General features: G+C 43.1%; 1 protein-coding gene across 3 annotated transcripts in view; it reads left to right on the top strand.

Annotated features, from left to right (window-relative positions):
* DIS3L2 (DIS3 like 3'-5' exoribonuclease 2) overlaps nucleotides 1–12591 on the top strand; it is a 201515-nt gene that overhangs the window by 132568 nt on the left and 56356 nt on the right. The window lies entirely within an intron of this gene.

Genomic DNA, 12591 nt, shown 5'->3' with positions numbered 1-12591 from the left:
GTTTTGTAGGAGTGATCTATCTTCTAAGATTTTTCAAAATCCTAAGGCTCTAGTGGACTGGGTAAGTAACTTGCACAATAAAACAAATGATGACAGTGTAATTCATTATCAAGCACTTCAGATATCCTTAGTGCACATGTCACTGCAAAAAGCTCTTCCTCCACATTCATTCCTGTGTTTGCAATAGTCACGTTTTCCACAGCTTTCATAGCAGTTCTCTGGGCAGGGAAAGTAACTAAAATGTTATCCAAGCTAATATTTATAGGTGTTGGGTGTGTTTCAGAGAAAAAATTCAAGTGAGGAGGTTTTCTTTCTGGGGCAGTTTAAATAATCTTGTATCAGCTTACTGAGCTGTCTGTGTCATTTCTATTTTACAAGTAGATTGAGATATTTTGGATTACCACGGCAAAAATACTTCTGCCTTTCAGACTTAGCTGCTGTGGGGTTGCCTCTGACTGTTCGTGGGTAGGAGGTTCCTGTAATTCATAGAACACAGTACCATCCAGACCAGGAAACAGAGTCCTCTCTCTTAATGTAAAGAAAGCGCTATTGTTTCATGTTGCAAAATGAACATGAGTCAACATCGTGATACAACTTAGAAAGAAAGCATACCGAGATGTATAAACAGGACTGTTGTACTTAAGAGGTATGTTGTAATACTTCGATTTTACTCAATGCTGTAGCATCATCTCCGATTCCAGGAAAATGTGGTCTAATTGTAGAGATTTTATGCAAAGCAACACAAGCAACGAATGTCTATAATCTGTGACCCTCCCTGCCTGAGCAAATGACTTAGTCTGGAGAAGTTGCTGTGAAGAGGAGGCAATGTGTTGTTCCCCGTATCTAAGGTGGACAGGATGAGACATCTGTCTTGAATTTCAGTGGAGGAGATGCAGCCTGTACTTTAGGATAAGCTCTCTGATGCAAGAATTGTAGTGCCTAAGGCTAGCTTGCCTGCATCTGTTGTTGGAGGACTTTAAGGACTGGTTTGGCACATATTAGTGAACCTGGGACAAGGGCATTTGCTCAAGGTCCTCCTTGCTCAAAGGAAGTAGGCTATTCTTAAAATTTTATTCAAATAATTTTTGAAAGTCAGACTTCTGCATTGAACAATTGCAGAATTTGCTTAAACCTCTTTTGGAGCAGAGGCTTCCCTGTTTGAGATTCATCATATAATGGCTAGTAAGCTGGGCTTTCGTTCTCAGACTGAATGCTAGAGGGATATAAAGGACAGTCTTTTCCTTTAGAGTGATGAACTTAAGGCCTTCGAGATATCCAGATTGGAACTACCCAGGGTAACTGGGAGCTGTGCTCCAAGCCAGTCACCAGCTACATGACACAAGGCTCACTTAGTGTTGTGCTGAGCAGTCACCGTATGTGCCCAAGTTTAGTACCTGTTATCAAACCAAACTCAGGGTAAGTTTTAGAACACTTGTGACATTTTAAATGGGAGGATTTGGCCAGGGAAGCATCCTGTTCCGGTGATACCCTGTGAAAGATTAGTAGTGTTTTGATTTGCCTTGTGCAGTTAAAGAGAACCCATTGGAGCATCATATCTGAGATCTAGGTTAAAACCCACTGCTAAGAGCAGGGGAAATGGCTGACTTTGATCAAAGCCGAGCAGACAGAACAAACTGAATTATATTTCACCAGTAGCATTTTGCGCTATGCAGAATCTCTCTCCTCTAGCAAGAATATCAGAATGAAAGTAATGGGCTTTAAGAAGGAAGAATATTTTAATTCAAAGGACCCTTTCACTGTGCTTTTTTTTTTTTTCTTTTCTACTGCCTTGGTAGTTGCATTGTGATAAACCACACAGTTCCCCAGTATATGCAGAAAGCAGTTACTGTAAGGTCTAAATACAACCAGAATGTGTGGGGCCTGCACGTGGACATGTCCAGCATGTATGGCAGGACAAAGCAATCTGTAACTTTTCATAGAATGAGATTAGTCCTTCTGCCTTTGTTCTCCCACTTCCTCCAGTTCCCATGGAAGCAGTTTTGCCACTGAGTCTGATTTCCAGCCCTGAGTGAGCTAGCAAGGGTGGGCCCAAATGGGAAACACACCTTTCTAATCGCTGGACCTCTCACTGATTTCCCGTTGAGTAATGTAAATCCTGAACAATGGAAGACAAACTCCAGCAGGAAACTAGGGGCAATGAATTATCAGATTCCAAATAAACATGTGAGTGAAGGAAATGATCATCTCACAGTATTAAGGGAGAGGGTGGCTCAACATGGATGCATTTCTTTTTCCAAGGGATGTGAGCCCTCTTCCTATAAATTACGTTTGAGTTCTACCTTGGGGCCACTCCTGATTGAACAGCCTTAACTCTTTTCTCACTTCTGTTGTGCCATTTGTCAGTGTGACGTGCTCTTGTTCGTCCTATTAATATTAAGAAAATAAATGACTAGGGGAAGAATCTCCCTTCCTGCTTTGCCATTGACCATGGTGGCCTTGGGCTGGTTCCCTTCCTCAGCTTTTCCTTTGGAATGCTACTTATCCCCACCACAGCACCAATATTATTTAGGATTGATTGTCAAAAGCTAAGGACATCTCTTAGTTGAAGCCATTTATGGGCATATATTGTAATAGCACAAATACTAGTTGGCCAGACAACTCCTTGCACCCAACATAATATGGCTTCAGTAAGATGCAGCAGTATCAGGCTGGATGTGCTGTGGGGCTGGGAATGCTTCCTGTTGAAATGTCACTGCTGTATTTTTATAACCTAGTGTCCGAGCAGCATCTGCTTGCCTAGAGCTTTGTCTTTTAGCAGGAGTTTTAGAAACAGAAATCTCTTTTGCTAAACATGAATATTTTTTGGATAAGTTGAGAATTACAGATCTGAATGACACAGAAGAATTTGGGACAAATCCGACAGCGCAGGGTCTTGAAAGCTAAAATAGCCTTTGAATTTGGGGGTTTTTATCACTATGTATGTGTCTCTCTGAAGCTGTGTAATTTTGAATTCCTGCCTCTGTTCAGTCCTGGCTGTGGCTACAGGTGTTCCTGCTGCTCCTTTTTCCCCCAGTCCCTTTCATCCCTGTACAGGGGTCTGTAGGAGGGAAATCTTGCTCCATCGGATCTTGAGTCTGAGGACGGTCTATGTAACTTGTGACATGTATCTGTCATCCATGAGGACTTGCTGTCCTTATAGCCTCATTCTGAAGCTTTTTCCCTAGAAACAGCTTCCTGTGCTGCCTGTCAGCTTCCTAGCTCCAGAAGGCAGCTGAGCGCTGAGCTTTAAAGTTTTCAAGTCCTTGTACCTTTAGCAACTAAGGAGCTTATAAAACTTTGTCTACACAGACAGAGATTAATATATTTCTTTTCCTTCTTGTTTGGAGATGCAGCTTTTAGGTGTCAAAGCAAGAGATGCCTTATGCAGTAATTTACAGCATTGCTCGGGCCCCAGCCACTCCTTTCTGTCTCTGTACTGTGAAATGTCACCCCCGTGCTGTCCTGTCACAGCTCTTGGTGCACCCACACTGTGAACTGGAACAGGAATCTGACCTGGTTTAAAGACCAAAGTGAACACTCCCCACAACCTTTTTTTTTCCCTTTTTGTTTTTCTTTTTATTTTCTTTTTCTTTTTTTTTCTTTTTTTTCCTGGCTAGGTTACTTTGAAACTGGATCAGTTACCCAAACCACAGTGTTTAGAAATGCTAGCCAGAGAAACAGATAGAAATTTGCTTTCAAAAAAGCCATCAAGTTTGCACAAAAGCTCCTCCACTCAAGCCTGCCTAGAGGAGACCTGCTGATAAATGGTTCTTTTTTTGGCCTCTGCAGTTTATAAATGAATCACAAGGACAGATGCTTACAAGAAGACGGGTTAAAAAGGATTTCTTGTGCATATTTAAAATGAGAACACTCTGGGATGCTGATCTGTCTCTATGACAACTCTGAGTTGAGTTGTGACTTGTGTTGCTCAGTGATGCTGCCTTTGCCATCGCATTTACACCTGTGTGCTCAAAATGTTGGCTTTGACCAAAGTTTGTTGTGAGAATAACGCAAGGTGCATTTGTGTTGGACCAGTTGGTGGCACTGAATTATTTGCTAGAATAGCTTATCTCCTTGTTTTCTGTGCAACAGACATTCAGCTTTTCTGGTGGTTGCAAAAAGGGAAGAAGGAAGGATTACAATGGTAAAGAGGAGCGTTACTCAAATATAAGAACTAAACTGCAAGTGAAATCATCTCATTTCTGTTTGCTCACAGCCTGTGTGCTGTGCAGGTGTCCTATAACCTGAGCAGGGATTACTTTTCCCTGTGGGTCTCTATTGTTTTGAATAACTTAAAGATTGTAAAAATTGTATTATTGTACCTCTGCACAGAGAGATGGAGAACTTACCTCTGATCCTGTTCAGTGACTTCTAGTGATAAGGAAATGAGTGATCTTTGCAAATCTGAGCTTTAATTAAGGCTGAGAAGTAACAAAGTACTGCTGCCCCAGGAAACATAGGGAAATGAGTAGCAAGACACCGAGCACCATGGTATATACTAGCAGTGTGCCAGCTCCAAAACACCTGAAGTTGCATGGAGTGCTGAATAAATTCTCCAGATCTGTACAGTTGCTGATGCTCTCAGAATTGACTTTTCCTGCATTTACCTGTGTGCTTAATGTAAGCAGTTCTGAGAAGTTGACTCAAGCCATCCACGTGCAGCAAATAAGGAAGAGGGTCATTGTATGTGCAGGATGTGACATTTTATGTTGGGAACTTTTCTATTTAGTTGCAATTAATGGAATAGGACAGAAACCCATATTTTTAGAGAGTAGTTCCTGCTAATGCTGTTTAATTGGATCTCTCAAGAGTCAGAGATTAATTACTGTCTCCATTAAAATTTTCCCATATGAATTACTGCTGGATATAATTATGGGAAACTGTTTTGTCATATTTCCTGCCTCATATCTGTATGATAAGCATTCTGCACTTCTTTTCTTGCTATGTGGAAGTAGCAAATGTCTCTACCCCGGTTAGGCAGCCATTATGCACAAAGTACAGTATATCAGCATAAGAATGGAAAGCACTTCGGGTTGGAAGGACTGTTTAGCCCGGAACAGCAAAGGGTTATAATACTGTAGAGACCTCAGTTAACTGGGTGCATCAGTGTTTTCCCTCGAAGCATAATCTGAATTTATATTCCAAAACACCTCTGAGGCAGGGAGACCATCTTGGCCCGAGAACTCCCTGAAGCGATGCTCAGATTTTCTAGCAGGAGCCCTGCGTGCTGTCCCTTCACTCATTTTTGCCTTCGTGCGGGCACCTTCTGGGGAGGTGCAAATGTCTTTGCTCCAGCTGTGGACTCTTGGCTGTCCTTAAGCCTCTCCCAGGGAGTGTTGCGTTGTTGAGTTTTTGGCCAGTTGCAAGGAGAAAGTCCTGCTGCTCATCACCTGGGATATGACAGTAGTACCAAATTCATCTTAGGTCCGATTCCTTCGGGGTAGATGTACAGAGCCACTTTGGCCCAGGAGAAATTCTAAAGGGCTCGTTTGTAAAATCCTGAAAACTGCCATGATACCTCCCTAAAGAGGCTGTTACAGCACTGATGTGTGAACCTAACAGCACAGGCAGGACGGGCTGTGTGTACAGTGCTGTAAGATAAATGGAAATGCGGACTGACAAGGCACTTTCACTATTCACTTCCTATCACAATTCCACCATTGTCTGCCCATTTTCTTTGATGTCTGCGTAAAGAGACATCACTGATAGCCAGAATGGGAACAGCAGGTGTTGTACGATCATTGTGGACAGTTGCTTATACTATGATACATAAGGCAGCTGAGGGCATGTTGGATGTATGTGGAGATTAATTTCCATTGGGGATTTTAGCCTTTTGCCTAGCCTCAGTTAGTAAGTCCAAAATGAGCATCTAAAGCTTCAGCCATCTACTGGGGAATATTACTCTTTCTTGCCAGAGCAATCAGAATGCATTTTCAAAGGTGTGTTAGTGAAGTAGGAATGATTGAAATGTCTTTCCTGCAGCACCATAAGGGAACATGGTACTTTGCGGGCAAATACTAAATATTGTCATTGCCATCAGAAAAAGCTGGCGGCTTAGGTCAGACAGTTTGTGCACACACAAAGTGTACGCATGGGAATGAGATATTGCAGGATCCTGTTATGGAGTGTGTCTGTGTTGGCTGAACATCCTTCTGCTTGCATGAGGATGTTTGCATTGCCAGTAAGTTTCCAAGCACTTTGATTAAATTAGGATTTTGAGTGGAAAGCCCTCAGAATCTAATTGTGGTGGGTCTTTTGCCCTGGGATTTTAATGTTCTCCCGGGGGTTTGAGTAGGATTGATGTCCTCACACATGTCCCTTCATTCCCTCATCATTCTTTTAAAGCTGAGCAGCTGTGTCCCAGCAGGAGCAGGTGGTGAAGTGGTCGAGCTGGCTGTGGTAGGAGAGGGGAATCAGACGCTGGAGCACAGGGCTCGATTGTGGAGCTTCGTGTTGGGGGCTGCCACAACCAGATGTCTAGGCAAATGTGGCCGAGAAGGAGCTCCCCACACAGTGGTGTTCTAGCATTAATTTTCTGCCAGTAACACAAGAGTGGGTTATGAATTTTTTAATTCTTCTTGGAGTAAGTATTTCAGCCACGAGCTCAGCAAACTCTCCAGTCATGTAGAAGTGGCTTGCTTCTACACAAACACAGCTTTACCCTTGAATTTTATTACATCTACTACATACCTGAGCACTCAGAAGTTCCTCAAAGAAAAGGGGTCTTGTGGGCTTAATTTTGGTGCACTATCAGTGACAGCAATAGCTTCTTTAGTCTGCAAGCCTCAGAGCAAGTATCAGACGGGAGGCTGGCTTCATCCATCCAGGCCGTGGGAAAGGCATGAAGATGTGCAGCAGCTTGTCTGTACTCATGCAGTGACTCAGTGGCAGAGCTGACAAGATGACTTTTTCCCAATTCCCCTATCAAATCCAGTGCCTTAGGCCAAAACTGACCATTCTCTTCCTCTCACATTTATTACTGACAGCTTTTGAATAAGAATGACAGCTACTGAATAAGAATCAGTGCTTTTTTGTTTCTGCTGTTAATTGCTCGCCCAGTTATGGTCAGTTTGTCAGCTCCCCAGCAGGTACTTCTCGTGGCTCAGAGCAGAGAAATAAGCCACATCAGTGTGAAGGGCTGAACTGTGGCTGACGCTTCTCTGCAACGCAGGTTAAGGATAAGGAGTGTGTCTTCCCAATCCTTTCAGCGCTCTCAGACTTTGGCAGCACTCAGCTCACCAACGTGTCAGGACCAAATCGGTGATCCGATATCTCCTAGAAGTCTTATCTTGCTTGAACAGGGCAGAGTTGCAATGGGCAGTACTTCCTTACACTCTCCAAAATGCTTGGCTTTTTCTGGTAAGTGAGTGCCAGCTGCTAGTCGGGCGTTGTAAAGGGGGTGAGCTGGCTGTTGTCACATGCTGACCGCAAGTGAGCGTGAAGGTGTTGGTATGTGCTCCAGATTTGTGCATGAAGTAGACATGTCTTGGTTTCCCGGACTAGCTGGAACTGGACACTATGTTTGTGTGATGGGCAGCCTGGGGTGGATCACTTGTAGGGATCTCGGCCAGTGCTGAGCGGCATCTCAGTGGGGCGAACAGGACCTCTGTGGTAGGTAGTGTTTTAGCGCAAAGGAATGTGTCCCAAATTTGAAGATGATAGCTAAGTTGAATAGAAGATTTAGTGTTTGATCTAGCTGAGCAAACCTCTCTCTGATATTTTTGAGGTTGGTGGGAAGAGGGATGGTTGCTTTTGCTGGTTATGGTGAACGAGGGTTAAGACAGAAATATGAGTTCTCTCAGTGAAGCAGAAACAAACTGGTTCTTCAGTGTGTCTGATGATAAGCCAGATAAAAGACTGGAAAATATGTGTTTGTGTGGAGGTGCATGTAAAGGTGAATGTTGGGGTAAAATTCTGATTTTATATTTTTTTATTGAAGAAACAATCCTTGTTCCCAGAGAGTCTTGCACTCCAGTTGATTGTTAGTATTTTTCTTCCCTGGCGATGAACAGACGTCATCAGAAAGTCTTTTGTTGTTTCAGATTCCGTTTATCACGTATTTGAACAGAGACTTGACAAGGGTTTTTTTCAGGTATTAATTATAGCTGACTGCATGGCTAATCCATCATTCCCTTTAGATGGAGTCACTATGTGTTGAGTGATATAACTTCAAATGTGATCAGTCTGCTATAGGTGAAAATGTAGCAGCTCTTTGTCAGAGCCAGTTCTGTTTCACCTACGAGTAAATGGAAGAAAGGCTAATTGTATAATGACAAAAGACAACATTTGGAAGGAGATGAAAGATTCAGACACTGCAGTTCTGTGTAATTCCAAAGCAAGAGGGGGTGGGGGTGGGGGGAAGGATCTTGTTTTCCATGGCCACAGCTCATTTATCAGGTGTCTTTAGGCATGATCTCTCCTGAGTGCTGGTACGTTTTTTCTGTTCGTATTTGTAGCACAGGGATGCTGATGCACAAAGACGCTCAGAGAGTACCTGTTGCTTCCATAGCGCTCTGAAATGAGGTGAAGAGAGTCTTAGCCAAGCTCCCAGTGGTTGAGCTGCTAGTGGAGCTGACTTTCCCCATTCCAAGGCAGCTAGCTCTTGCTGACATCCATCATCTAGTTTATCTTTAAATGTTCGAAGTCCAAGCCCATGCCTCCTGAGGTTATATGCACTGCTGATGTTTGTAGTGACTCATATGGCGTATATTTTGTTGAGCAACCTCTTGTTTTTGTTTTGAAGGCAAATGGCTATGAATCTATCTTTAGTAGTCTAGGTTTTGTCTTACACTTCTGTGCATCTTCATACAGTAATAAGGAAGCTCTCCAAGCATCTGAGTGTAATTCAGAGTGCGGATTTCCCATGAATACCTATTTGTTTAAAATAAGAGCATGAAGCATAACATCCTAGATAAGGTTGTCGGTCCATGTTGCACTTTGCTTCCAAGATTAGCCAACACTTGATTTCAGAGAAGCCTCCTCCCAGAATGCAGCTCCTTCTTTGTGCAGTGCTGTGTTCAGCTGTAAGAGACTTCCTAATTCCCTGTTCCTGCCTGCTCTGATCTTGAGACACAAATAATGTTTGCTCCCTAAAGTTAGCAATTCACAATTTGTTGTGCTGTCAATGTCATCTTAAAACTTGACATTAATATTAAACTTTGCCCTCTGAAGGCAGTGCACTCTCCAGTTTGAATCTAAGCTGGTAGTAGATTTCTTGCATTTCTGTTAGTAAGGTACCAACTGAGTGAGTCAGTCTGTTGCCCATCTGTGATGGGCTGCCATTAAATTGACAGTCACTTGAAAATAGAGCAAGAAGCAGTCAGAAAGTAGCTCTCAGTCAGCTGGATTAGAGTGGTCTGAGCAACTTCACTGACATCCAGAAGAAACCAGTCATGCAAAATTACTGTGAAGAGGTTTTTGGGGCGCAATTCCTTTAACTGGACCTGAAAGCCTGTTCCTGCCACAGAAGTAGAAACCAGCCATAGTCATTGCTATTTGTTTGTTTGTTAAACCACTGCAGCCTGAAAGAAACAATACTTAATTTGTACTTTCTTTGACAATTGAAATAACTAGCTGTGTCATTGGTTTGGTCCCTCTAATCCTGCTTGCCCTGGAGGGACTGCAGAGCAGAGCTGTAGTTTGTTGGGTGTCTTATGGGTTGAGATCAGCCCTCCAGTAGAAAAATTTTCACTCCCATGAATCAACAGGACTTTTTGTATTAGTTTTGTTAAGGCCACAGTTTTCCCTCAATTCCCAGTGTTCCCAAATTCTCCTTTTCAATGGCAAGATTCTCCTTTACTTTCTGCGAGAATGCCATTGATCCAGCTACAGCACTTTGCTCTGAATTACCACTTTAGAGTAGAACATGATCCACAATACTAGGAAATGAAATGCTTAAATGGCTAAAATGGGATTTTTTTAAAAAAAAAAGCAAGCAATTTATTAAATGATTTGTCTCAGTGATGTGTTTAGCAGGTATAGAAGATGGAATGAACTAAAACAGGCTTTGGCATTTAGGAAAGTGAGTCATTTTTTCTGTTGCATCATGTATAAACTTTTCCCTTCTCCTGTATGTATGGTTGAAATTACTTTGAGGTTTTGAATTTTCACTTCAACTCTGTTTTTTATTATTTTCTAACATTACTGAAAGTGATGGTTGATAGTCCTTAATACTGTGCTCGCGTTGCCTTGCTCTTTAGTTATTTTTTTAAATAAGCTAATGGGCAACATATAGGTAGTTAAATGAGCTGCGGAGTCTTACCATTTCTTACGTTGAGGCAGAGGTGATAGGACAGATGTGTTGACAGATCTATCACTTGGTGCCAAGGAGTGTTGCTGTCAAGTAACCTTTATCCAGGGGACCAGCCTTGGATTCCTTGTGCTTTGGGGTCATCTCTTTTTGAATTCTCAGGCGTTCATCTGGGTTCTTTGAAATGGGTGCAAATGATCGTGAACATGGTTCTTTGCAACCTATTAAGGGGCAGCCAGGTCAGTCTTTTCTTAAAAGAATGCAAAATAGTGTAAAACACTGTGGGATGAATACATCATTCACAAGGGGTTCTTGCTGTTGGGTATGTTCAACCGTCCTCCTGTGTGAGCACTCAGGTTCTCTGTGCTGGAGGAAAACTATTGCTCAATGTTGGAGTTTGAAGAGTTGCAGTGGGAACTTTGCATCCTGCTGTGCCTCTCATCTTGCTGTGGTTTACTGGCTGCTTTGCTCATGTCCACACTTGAGTGTGTAAAGGTGGGGAGAATATTTAATGATGCAGTGCAGGCCTTCACAAGCATGTCCGTTGCATGGTCTCTAGGGTGCACTCCCTGGAATGACTACAGGGCAGCTTGTGTTAACTAATGCTGTCACAAGCAAAGGTGGTTTCTGCTACCATAAAGCATCTTTCATGCTTTGTGAAAGCTGAATAAAGTCTAGAGCAGACAGTGAATACTGAGAAAGGCAGAGAGAAATATGATATCTAAATGGAGTTTCCACAGGTCAGGTCCAGCACAGAAGCCAACTGGCTTCTATGTGCTGGGGCTGACAAGATGATGTACAGGCTTCTTGGGATGAAGAAATCCAACAGACAGAGGCATGTTAAGCCTGCCCTTGTGTGCCCATGTTCTAGCGAGAAACGGCTGCTGCTTGGGGGAAACTTGATGATCTTCCTTCTTTTGAGTCCATGGCTCCTGTCTTCAGCTGAGCAGTGCAGAAAAGAGGGGATTTATCCTAAACCCCAAGCAGTTGGGCAAAGGAACAATGTCATCTGGCCTTCACCCCTTCAGGAAAATCATTGAAAGAAAAGCAGCTCCTACAACCAAATTCTTTAGATTGGATGATTTTTTGCACAGCTTTATCTTGGTATGCTGCTAGGCCTGGTTTATCCTTGCTCTTGCTTTTCATTGGGTCTGCAGCTTGCTTTGGACCCAATGCTGAGAATGAGCCTTTTGTACAAGTAGCGTCTGTAATAGTGGTAGCAGAGTGATGGGTATAAAATGCAATTCTGAGGAAGAAAATTTACTGAAAAGATCTTTAAGGGCCAAGAAATGGGTGCCACCACAGGCACACCTCCCAGGCATCATTAGTTTTTGGCTAGTTGAAAAGCGTTATCTTTGAGGAAGTTTTTCTTATTTCTAAAAGAAAAATACTGACTCTTCTTCATGGGACTGCTTCCACAGACATTTTTAGGACTAACATATGGCCATTCAGTCCACCTTGTCTATTTAGAAACTGGCTTGATCTTCGGAGTTGGCAGTTCCTGTCAAAGTCCATGTGATCCTTCTCTATTAGAGCTATTAGAAGGGTCCAAAGTAGCTCTTTCTTATTAGAGGGTAGACATTTCCAAGCTTGCTGAGTGAGTATGTACTGTTGCCTGGAATGTGCTGCATCAAGGGTTGAGCCAGAGTTATAGCATCCTGGAAATTTAAAGCTGGAAAGGACTTTAGATGATCGTTTCCTTTTCCTGGTAATAGCAGGAGCTCAGCTGGCAATGATCCTATGCCACGTTTGTCACTGCGTTGTCACTGAACCTTTGTAGTTGCTGGGACTCAAGTAACTAGAGCAAGTTCCTCCTGTGGTTGTCTCCATGAGTTTCACTCAGTCATGCAGATACAAATCGTGTGGAAGAAGTTTGTCCTCAGGCACAAACTCTTCTATGCACCTGGTTAGTCATTGCCTGGAATCTGAAATACTAAAAGCCTGCAGAGACCTTGCAAGGAGGTCTGCTGATGTACTAAGCTCCACTGGGGTATAGTTCAGCAGTCTGAAAGGCTGAAGTGATTACCGCAAGATAGTCATGCAAAGTGACTCACGTGAGGTTATCTTCAATCTTATGATCAGGTGTTTCTTTTCATTACAGTCATCAAGACAACCTGCTGGCTCTTGTTGTCGTGAATAGGTTTTACTTGAAATAGCTGCTATGTTGCATTGCGTGGAGAAATGCCGGGGTGCAAGATGCCCCCTAGCGCAGTCTGGGCAGCATAACTCTGCGCTCCCCACGGCAAGTGGCATCACTGCCGCTGCCCTGTTGGAGGCGAGTGGCACACGCTGCGTGGTAGGTAGCTGTGCAGTAACCGGAGCAAAGCCTTGCAGGAGCCTTT

The sequence above is a fragment of the Rhea pennata genome, chromosome 9 (assembly GCF_028389875.1).
Source record: "Rhea pennata isolate bPtePen1 chromosome 9, bPtePen1.pri, whole genome shotgun sequence".
NCBI classification, from domain to species: domain Eukaryota; kingdom Metazoa; phylum Chordata; class Aves; order Rheiformes; family Rheidae; genus Rhea; species Rhea pennata.
This window is presented reverse-complemented; position numbering and strand designations above follow the sequence as displayed.